This window comes from Pinus tabuliformis, chromosome 2_2, assembly GCF_031772625.1.
Source record: "Pinus tabuliformis cultivar Carrire ecotype Pingquan chromosome 2_2, CPIR1, whole genome shotgun sequence".
NCBI classification, from domain to species: Eukaryota; Viridiplantae; Streptophyta; class Pinopsida; order Pinales; family Pinaceae; genus Pinus; species Pinus tabuliformis.
Window position 1 is genome coordinate 398,297,444 of NC_142300.1, and position 11,869 is coordinate 398,309,312.

General features: G+C 36.3%; 1 pseudogene; it reads right to left on the bottom strand.

Annotated features, from left to right (window-relative positions):
• Positions 1-318: 318 nt before the first annotated feature.
• On the bottom strand, positions 319-2,138 carry LOC149192954 (berberine bridge enzyme-like D-2 pseudogene; annotated as a pseudogene).
• Between the last annotated feature and the right edge of the window lie 9,731 nt (positions 2,139-11,869).

Here is an 11,869-nt window from a genome sequence, read left to right on the forward strand (position 1 = left end):
AGCATTCCTATCTTGAGACTATTGATTGTATAAATATGTGTGTAATTTCCTCATTCAACAATTAATAGAATATATTTTGAGTGACTGCAATTTTATCTTATACCTAATAGTAACAAAACTAACTTATTCTGAAAATTATTTAAGGGAAATCCGAAGAAAATGTCAGAAAATGGATAAAGGAGCTTGTCTGTGGTTAAAGGAGCTTGTCTGATTTTTAAATGCGCAATAGAAAGATATAAATATAACAACATAAAAATAAAAAGGTATACATCTGCCCGGCAGAGAAAAGATTCCGCCCCTACATTTACAATATATATGGAATCTCTTACACATAATATATCAACGATCCTCTTTTATGGTTAGAGCTGTCCCTGAGCTCACCTGCTGACAGGAATGCTCTGAGAGTTCCGGAAAACATTGTAAGGATCGATTGTGCTTTTTATCTTCACAAGTCTATCATAGTTATTCACAAAATATTTCTCACCCCATGACCTCCCTTCTTCAACGGTGGCCGTCCCATTGGGAGCAACACCCAAATCAAGATCCAGATAGTTGACATAAGATGCCCTGGGAGAACTGGAAACATAAGGAGTCAGATACTCATATAATCCTCGAATGGCAGCGATATAGTGTGTGTCGTTGCTCGGATTATTCCATGTGATTTGATACTGTATCAAGTATAAATTCCCGGCTCGATGAGGAAACGGTATGGCACAGGACGGTATTCGATCCATTATTCCACCCAAAGGATAGAAAATAGCATAAGAGCTGAGCTCGTCTTCAAGGAATTTCCATGCCCCCTCCAAGCCCGATGGTGGAATTGGGGTTTTCACGACATCCGACTTTGCTTTGAAGTAATGTTTGTTGGAATTATATCTGTTGCGCAGTTCGGTCCTGTTTGTGGATGCAGTGATGGATATGGAGTCTATCCGGCTCGTCTCTTTACAGTCGCTGGCGACCATGCCCATCTCTGGAAACCTCTTATTCACTGCTTCCAGGAGTTCATCTAGTGGCCCCAGATACATACCATTGAAAGTCAGCTTAACGTCGCATTCGGCCCGGTTTAGTTGGGTACCCGATATGACCACGCGGATAAACAGATGCTCCTCCACTGTCGGCGCTATGGACTGTCATTTGTACACGAGCTTTGTCATTTGTACACGAGCTTCGTCACTGCCTCTCTGCCCGTCTTGTAGACGTTGAAGACCGTCACAACAGGAGGGACGCTGACGAGCTGTATTCTCCATGCAACCACAATTCCCCAACTGCCTCCGCCGCCGCCCCTCAGAGCCCAAAACAAGTCTTCTCACATCTGCGGCCTGTTCAGAAGATTGCCTCTGGCGTCAACGAACAGGGCATCCATTATATTATCGGCCGTGTGCCATACTTTCTCGACAGCAAACTCAACCCCCCTCCGCTGAAATGACCGCCGGTGCCCATAGTCGCGCAGACTCCAGCAGGAAAACCGTAGATTGAAGTCTTGTCTGCGATGGCATCGTATAATTGCCCCACAGTCGCACCGCCTTCTACCCAAACCGTTTTGGAAGGCATATCGACGTTAATGGCGTCCAAATTAATGAGATCGATTATGACGAAGGGAGTATCTGATGTAGAGGAGAGGCCCTCGTAGCTGTGCCCTCCGCTACGAACCCGAATCTCCCAACCATATTGTACGCAGCAGGCCACCGATTTCTGCATTTGTTGCCTGCTTTTTGGGACAATCACAACGTTGGGCTTGCGCACACTGGATTCTGTGTAGCGTAGGTTTTGCACAGAAAAATTCAACAGCGAATAGTACTCTGCAGAAGAAGACGCCGTGGTTGTGAAATTTGTAATAGCATTTCTTGTCAGGCATGATATCAATCCATCTTGTACTGATGCAGCAGCCAATACCAGCTGACAGAAAAGAATAGAGGACATACTAAGCCATTTCAAGTAGTCAAAGAACGCCATTGTAGACAAATTTGGTAATGAATATTAACCCGCTCATCCTCTGGCTCTTTATAAGAATAGCAGGCCTTGTCTCTAACTGACTTACTCTGCAGTGTGTTCTCGTTCAATGCACCTTCAAAGTAGCCCGCTAAAACTTGATAATGGTATTCTGTCTCACACGCAATAAGCAATTTATCATATACCATCATTCTTATACCATGCCGTTATGTGTTTATATTTTTAAATCAGAGTGAATTGGTAATTGGTTGGAATAATTTTTGTATTATGTCGTCATGTGTTTATATTTAAAAATCAGAGTGAATAGGTAATTGGTTGGAGTAATTTTTGTGAGCAGTATAATAAATTGTCATTACAAATAATATCAAAAATATAATTTTATTTGATTTTCATGATGATATCCACTTAAAACTTCAAATATTTCTTACATTTGTCTTTAATGATGAGTGGACTATTCACTCAAAAAGTTCACTAGATTCATTCTACAGGCTAGAAGGAAAGAAGATAGGTGTAAGTTTGCTCATTAGTGAGTGCCCTTGGGAAAAAAACTAATGACTACCTAATGACGTGGGGGTACAAGAATGGGCGAATCTATCGTCACGGCGGACCGCCTCGAGCTGCCCTTTCCTATCTGGACACAACAAAGCGAGGAAGGCAAGAGCTAACTAGCCTGATATCGGGCCTTTAATGCACCGATAGCGGGTCCACCATGCCCAGGCCCATGCCCATGTCCATAACATACACCATGTCGGACATCCCGATCCCCGACGAATTCCCGGCGACTCCACTTCCGGAGGCCATTTGAATTTGAAATTTGGTTTCCTGCTTTGTTTTGAAATTTGTTGTTCCGCCTTGTTATCGCAGGGCATGCTCTCTTTCATACACTTGTGGCATGCTCTTTGGCAGACCCTGTGGAGACGAGATCACGAGATCGACGAGCTCTTGCTGTGGCCATGGTAACGGGGCCTCGGATGGCTAGCATGGCAATGCAGTGTACATTGTGAATACATGCACACAGAATTTGTGATGGTTATGAGAATGAGGTGGTCTGAATGAAAGCATTGTTCACAATCACCAAATTCTTGAAGAAGCCATCCACCTGGTTTCTCAAAAGTTCTTAAATCTTCGTCAACCCTTTCAATGTTTATGTTTGAATTAGGGTCCAACATGCAATTAGCTCAGCAATTGGTATTTGTGCCCTATTCAAGGTTAATACTAGCAAGCCTAATGTGGACACCTCCACAACACACACCTCCTTGAGATGCAACATCAAAAATCCTACCGAGTAGTTTAGCTTGAGTAAAGGAAAACTAAATTGACACGCATGAGAGGGCAACCTCAGTCTAAGAAACTCCTTGAAGAAACTTATAATTCTGGGCACTACCACTACCTCCAAGTTTGTATTAATATTTTTGAAAATACATTTCTTCATCATTCTCCATAATCCCCAAGCTATGAAGATGGGTAGGGTCTTATGACTCCCCATACAAGAAACCCAGTAATGTAGATAGTTTTCAAAGGAATTGAATTGCACAAAAACATGTAGTCCAAAACTTTGAAGAGAGTTTTCCCAAACATCCTTTGTCACTGAGCAGTGTAGAAAGAGGTGGTCAATGGTTTCTGCATTAGATTTGTGTAGAAAACATATATTAGGACCAGTGACACCTATTTTCAGCAAATTATCCCAATTGAGTATCTATTCTCCAACAAGAGCCAAACAAAACATTTTAGCTTTCACGACAGGTTTCAGTTCGATAAATTTTTATGTCACCAATTGTTACATTCCAATGGAGAGGAAACTAAAGAGTCATACACTTCTCTAGCAATAACTTTCCCATTAGCAGTATTGTAACTCCAAAAAGGGGAGTCCTCTCCCTTACTTAGGAAAATACCATTTAATAACCTCTCATATAATTTTTCCATTCCAATGCTAGATTTCTAGTGAGTCCAAGGTTGTCAAAATTGAACCAATACCATTTTGAATTATCATTATGTTCATGGTTTTTTATATCACTCAACCTATATATCCTTTATGATTAAGTAAATTGATTAGATCAACTGATAAGAGATAATAATTTGCACCACCAACAAATGGATCTTCACTAATTAAAATCAGATACCCATTTGTGATCTTACAAGAAATCCAAGAGGATACGCTTGAGAAGGAATCCAAGAGACATTTCTAAATGATTGAACCATTATTGGAGGATGTAGAATAGGATTGTCTAAGCCAGGATTTGACAAATATATTCTTTAAATACTTTTCCTCTATAATTCGCTACCATAGGCTAGAACCCATAATAGCTCTCCACAGACTCTTCATTGAGAGGGTAGTTTCAAACAAAGACATATTCTTAAATACTTAGCCCCATAAGGATTTTGGTAGAGATATCAACTCCCACCTGACTAGATGGATTCCTTCTTTTTCATTTTGTCCATTGCACAAAAAACTAAGCTTTTTATGTCTTAATTTATTAATGATATATTTCGGAATTTTTGAAAGTGACATCTAGTAGACTGGAATACTTTATGGGATAGGCTTGAATATGATCATCCTACCCCTTAGGGAGAGCCACCTAAAGCAACAATTAGAAATCCTATAATCGAATTGTTTTCAGGAGCAAAGTTCAATCCTCATTTAAATAATAGTTTGGTTTCAAGAAAAAACCCAGATATTTCAGGCACTTTGAAAGAAATTCCACTTTAAAAGGTAAAATGGACTTAATGTAATCAAGAATGTCATCCTCGACTCTGTCCTAGAAAAAATGGATTTTTGTAGTTTAACGTCTATACCTGATGCTTGAAAAAGGAGAGATAACTTTGGCATAACATTCCCATTCAACAAGTACCATGACCAAAAATTAAGATATCACCAATAAAGAGGAGATGCATCATAAACACACATCTAGTCATTTTGACCCCTTTTAAAATGTGGACACCTTTTACTTTATTGATCATCCTACTCGGCCCTTCAACAATTAACAAAAAAAGCAAAGGAGAAAGGGGGTGTCATTGTCTCATCCCCCTAGTTCTACGAAAAGAAATTGGAATGGGAACCATTAATCAATACTATGAAATCTGTTGAGGTGAGACACCCCATGATCGAGTTAGTCACTTCCAAGTTAAGGTCGACCTACAGTAGAATCAATCTTAACAAAGGTTCAATTGGCTTTATCATACACTTTTACTAGAACCATTTTCAAAATCATAGCATCCACTTATTTTTTTTTAATTGGGTGAAGGGTTTCATGAGAAACTCCAATAACATCGTGGATTTGTTTGTTTGGAAGGAAACCAAATTGTTCCAAAGATATCCTCTTTGCAATATTTTCTCTTAGCCAAATGGATAAAATATTTGCAATGGCCTAAAAGGAGTATGTTGTTGCTACAGAGGCTAGTAAAGAAAGCATAGTATGTTGCTGCTACAGAGGCTGGTAAAGAAATGAGTTGGTTACAAAGGTTTATGAATGAGTTGGGCATGAAGTAGGAGATGAGCAAGTTATATAGTGACAACCAGAGTGTCATTCATCTCACAAAGGATTTATCCTTTGATTCTAAGACGAAACATATACAACTCATGTATAATTTCATATGGTCAATTTTGGATGATGGACGATTGAAGTTGGAAAAGATACACACTAGCCAAAATCCTGCAGACATATTGACAAAGTTTATAAGCAGGGAGAAATTGAGTTGTTGCTCAGTTTAAATTGGCCTTCAAGAATGATGATGAAGATGAGAAAAAACCAAGTCCAAAGTGGAAGCATTTTCCAGCAAGTGAAGCAACGATGGATTTGATATAATTAGTCTCCATGTGGGAGATTGTTGGATGTGGAGCCAGATTATTTTCTTGATTCAAAGGTCTTGTTTCAACCGTGTTTGGATCCCAATCCCCGGGGGGCTCCCCCCCACTATTTTTTCCTGGGGGGTCAAGGGGGAGGCGGGGGGGGACTGCATGTTTGGAGCTCCCCCCCCTTAGAGAGGGTTCAAGGATATCGTTCCCAAAGCTAAAAATAGATGAAAAATTGCCTTGTAAAATATTGTAATTTCGTAGTCAATCTGGGTTGTTCATTAGGTGGATGATCTGACGGTAGAAATTATGTTTAATTTATGGTTTTTTTCCCTAGAAGGAAACCCTTCAGTTTATATGAGGGAATTGTATTGTGGATGTGTATTATTATTCTGAGCGAGAGAAAGAGAGATAGAAGAGGTTGTGCGAGAGAGAAGAGGAAATTAAAGCGAATCTATTGTAGGTTGTATCTCTTCATTTCGCTGGATAATATAAAAAGGAAGGGCTGGCTGTTTCTCCGTGGACATAGCCCGAATTGGGTGAACCATGTATATCTGTGTCTCTCTTGTTTTATGTGTCTCTATATTTATGTTTCCACAATATTTTATGTATTTCATTGCTCTGTTAATTAATTTCTAGCACGTTGTAGTTCATAAATGAGAGATGAGCATAAGAGGAACATAAACGAAGTCCTTATACTTCTAGGAGACCCTCTCTTATACACGTTTTTGATATAGTGAGATCAAACCAATGAAATGGATGGAATAATTACGACATATAAATTTGAAAAACAGACTTCAAGCAGCTTCTAGTAATATAAGCAAATCTTACAATAAATGTTGGTTTGTAAGAGATAACCACACATTCAAGATAAACAAGAAATTATGGAGAGAATATGAACCATATCATATTAATGCCCCGGGTTATATACAATAGGGCTAACCCTAGATAGGCTTCCCATTTCCAAAGTCATGTACCACTTACGTCATATCATGCACCTAACTCTACCTTAGCCTTGATAGTTAGATAATGGGTACATGCTTTGTCACTAACATTACCCAGTTCCAACTAAAAATGCTACTCATGTTGGCAGGATTTATGGCTTCACCACATAGTAGGTCTCTTGTACACAACCCTTTTTGTTGGCCTTATGGTCAATCCTATTAACATCATGTCTGAAAAAACATCCCAGCAACAAACATATTCCAGGAATTATATTTTAGCCTGAGATTGTTATTACAATCCGAAGCCTTAGGTGGTAGTTCTTGCAAGTTTATATCAATGTGGTCATAAACCATACATTTATAATAGTGGTTTTTTGTTTCCACTTTACCTGCGAATCCAAAATTAATGTGGTAATAAGCCTACACTTATAAAAGTGGTACTTCATTTCCACTTTACATGCAAATTATTTCAGCGCATTCCTAGCTTGGGTACATTTGCATTCTTGTTTTGACATCTTAGTTGATATTATTTATTTCAATTTGTGTTGTAATGATGAGATTCTCCAAAGGTGGAATTTTGGATCGGGACAAAAGGGCATCGAGTTGGTCTGTTTAGAAAATCCTCTGGGTGTTATGCATATTCACTTGTGGGGAATTAACAATGCTTATTTGTCGTTCCATAGCCCAATCAAATTCCTTGAGTGCATTAAACCAACAAGAGAGTTTCTTGCATTTCTCAAGTTGCCTATTTGCAGCTAGTTTTTAGAGCTAGTCTATTTAAACAAAAAAGAAAATGGGGAATGCCATTTTCAAATTGTACTTATATTAAGGCTCATTTAATAAGCTTCTTGTTATTATGAAAGATGTTAGCTTCAAATGAAGTTCAATTGCTAAATAATTACTCCATCCTTTTGATCAATGCATTAGTGAGTACAAACATGGCTTCCTAGAATGCTGAAGACAAAGAATCCATCACGAGATTCAATTTCGCCATGAAGACTAGTGCCTAGAATTGAAAGAGATAGATCATATATTAAGTGGATTTGCACCATATATAATTTTAGTGCTTAAATCAATGCACTAAAATGCTACAGCCATGACCTACTCTAATGTTAAAGAAATTCAAATGAAGCTATGGATATTTGAGCATGAAATAAATATGAATCCCTCTCTTAGCTTCAGATTTTAAGTTCTCACATACATGACATCTTTCAGATGAATTTTTATTATGGTACCTTCTTATCACCTAGAAATATGCTTATGCTAGAGGCTCATATGGAATTATGGTTAGTAGGGTTCCTCCAATATCTATAGATTATAGATAAAAAATAATAATCAAGAATGGTATAAGATTGTGCTTGCAAGAGAAATTTTGAATGATGTTACCGCTTTCCACCATTTTTGCACATGTTTGATGCCAAATTTCACAATTTACAAAAAACATTTATTGTGAGAGTGGAAAAAATCTACAAAATGCGTTGCACATTCTCCATTGTGAGAATGAGCAATCCCAACTGTTAATATTTACACTTCATTTGATAATTAAGGTTATGCAAGTTTTCTTTTTAATGATGTTACTGTTTTCCACTATTTTCACCCCTCTTTTTGCATATGTTGATGATGCCAAGTTTCATAGTTTACAAAACACATCATAGATTGCTTCTTGTGAGAGTGAACAATCCCTCTCAATTCTTAATATTTCCACGTCAATTGATAAATAAGGTTAGGCAGGATTTTTCTAATGACGTAACATGTTATCGTTTTGCACCATTTGCACCCATGTTTTTATATATGTTGTTGTTTATTGTGAAATTGAGAACCTGAAAATTGATGACAAAACATTTACAAAAGCCATTAGACGCAAAAAATCAATCACAAATTCTTATTCAATACAAAACAAGAGCCATGTGAGTAACTCTTGTTGAGCAGAGAAGCTTATTCTACATCTCAGTATGATGTGTAAGTTTGTCCGTCAGTCATCCAAGTTGAAATTTTGCTCATATCGACCAAACGAAAATTTTTAAAAAATCTAAAAAACGAAAACTATACAAAACATTTAAATAATGTCTACTCATAAAAAAAATTGCAAGTGAAAAATTAGATCCCTCTGAAACTCATATAAATCCAAACTCACACAAATTACTAGTGTTGTTATCTGCCAACCCAAAAAAATATGCTGCCGAACATAAAAGGAATTTAAAGACAAACAAGGCGGGCTGCATCGCAGTTAGTCCCTACCTTTTGCTGGAAGAGGCCTAAGCGTCGGAAAACCCAGCTGTATAATAAACACCAAAGGTAGTCATTCAAAGCAAGACAGTGAGCCAAAGCCAGATCTAGATCACCATTGACCCACCAACATGAGCAAATGCCTTGAGCCAAAGCTAGATCTAGATCATCGTTTACCCACCAACATGAGAAAAGGTATAAATTGGAATGCTACTTCTCTGAACCGCCTGCAATCACTAACTTTCTACTCCTGTGAATGATTGCAGAGAAGTCTTTTCTGAATTTGATCACGAGGATTTTTCTAGTTATTTCTTTGTAAGGTGCACAAGAAAACTTGGTCTGTCCACTATGGAAGGTATAGATATTTCACGAAAGGTGACTGTGGTTGAAGGCATTTCTGGCTTCACTTACTTCAAAATGTCGGGAAACCCTAAATACAAGAAGTTGACTAGTTTTTCCACTACAAAATGAGAATTAAAGTGCTTCCGCTTAAGTCAGTAAACTAGCAATTGTCCCAAAAGGTACAAAAGGAGGCCGATAAGATTCTTAAATTAGAATTGTTGAATTTCTCTAGAATAGATGTTGGTTCAAGCCTAAAGGATGAGCAATTTGAGCTGGCTAAAGGCCTTCTAATTGTTTTTTATTATGGTAAAATTATATTGATAATTCATTGGTTTTACTTTCAAAAGCTTGAAGGAATTTGAAGAGCAGGTATAGAATTTCTTTGTGGGATTTGATCCCAAAATCACTGATTTGTAAATACATACTCAATGAAATGTTAATTGGTTGAAACCCTGCACAAATCTTGGATATAAGCAAATAAGCCGAAAAAGGTTGAAAGGCTTAATTGGTTTGTGGAAAACCTTGTTTTCTTGGACTGGATCATTGTGCAATTACTTTTCTTTAGATATTTTGTTTATATCTATATTACACAGAACACAATGAATGTCTTACTTCATTTTAGAGTAAGTTAATTACCCAAAATTAAGAAACCTCTATAGATGGCCAAGCATCTACGAAGCTTTCTAGTGACCAAGGCAATAACCACCATGACTATCCCCTACCATTTGACAATGCTTCTCTACCCATCCGGATTGAATACTTAGGGAGGGAGAAGCAAGCCAATTACACAAACAAATTTCCATGGGAAAAAATTATGCACATACATAGAGAAAAATCCAAATACTCTACCAAGAAGAAAGAAAGTTGTCCACACAAATTTGTTAAATGGATCCACTTTGTACGCTCATTCAAAGTGAAAATAATGAAGAGTGGTTTATATGTAAAGACAAAGAAACTGAAATATATTTCAATAATGAAGAAATAAATCTCACGTTTCTTGTCTCATGTAATGAAAAATGGCTTTATGTAAAGAAATAAACATTAAAAATTAAGAAATCTTGATGAAAAATTAATAAAAATATAAATACTATACATTTGTTTAAGTGGAATGCATTTGTAGACATGATTTGTATTGTTAAGACACTCCTAAGTGTTAAGTTGTTGGTTTAATTTTCAGCCTTACCATGGGAAATTGAATATTAACACAGTTGAAAATTTTATTATAACATCATGAACACAATGCCGCAAATTAAAGAAAAGAGTAAATGAACTGTTATTTTTTAAAGTACAATCTTCAATTTACTTGATTGTTGATAAATAATCCAAGAAAGGGCAGTGAAAGAAAAATATTTTTCGCTCTACTTATATTGTTGTTAAATTACTATTATTGATTTTATTTATTTATTTTTCCGAAGAAATATCCAGGTAGATCCATACTATCAGCTTATTAGCAGACCTAACTACAAGGGTGTCAAGGAGAATTGACCCTGTGGCCTCTCATTAGCAAGGTGCTTTAGTGATGGGAACTCAACTAATTGAGTTAACCCTTGGGGCTTTACTATTATTGATTTTAATTAGTAATTTGTTAAAATATATTTTTTTGTTTAGTTAAATTAAATCAATATTTATAGTTATGTATTTTTGAAGCAATTTATTTCTATTTATAATCAATAATAGATAATAAATAAATATTTGTTATTATGTTCTTTTGAAAAATTATTTCCAACAGAGTGTAGATAATACAAGGAGCAAAGAGATTTGATGTTTGGAGTTCTATGCTTTTTCGACACCATATTTCATTAAATACAACTTAATTTTTTGCATGTTTATTATCAACAATGTAGGTAAATGTTTAGGTTGTATATTTTTTAATTTAGATTTAAGACAAATAAATTAATTTTTAAGTCAGCTTAGTTGTTTGAGGTATGAAAAGATTATATTTACTTAGGGTGGCGAGAAGACATATATAAAATTAACCAATCACCATGTATGTATTTTATTATTGTATAAAATTATTGTCCAAAGATTTCATGTGAAAAGAATCAAATTTAATGACCATACATCCTACACTATTACCAAAATATGTGATTGAACTCACAACTTTTGTCGAGAAAAAATTGGTCTAAAATTCTACCCCCACCATACCGAACAACAATTTTAACTAGGGATTTGGTCTAAAATTTTACCCTCGAACAACAATTTTGCCTAGGATACCTTCCCTATGCTATCAAATAGCATAGAAGATATCAAGGAGAGGTAGGCACAATATATCAATAAATATTAAGCTCTCCTCATTGAAGGTTTACAATTTTACGGTTTAGCATGATAGCAAATATAACATGGCGAGACATTGGAATTTGTGCATTATGATATAAAGCATTCCAAATTTACGATCATGGACTTTTTCCTATGCGTTAAATAAAAATGTTAAGCTAATAATCAAACAATGAAGTGCTATATAGAGGGACATCACAAAGAATTAGGATATTACACTTTTCTCATTGAACAACTTATGACCCAATAATGCTTTTCTCATTGAACAACTTGATTACCCAATAATGCATGGTGTGGATGGATTTTTTGGTTTTATGAATTACTTAAATATAGATGAGAAGGA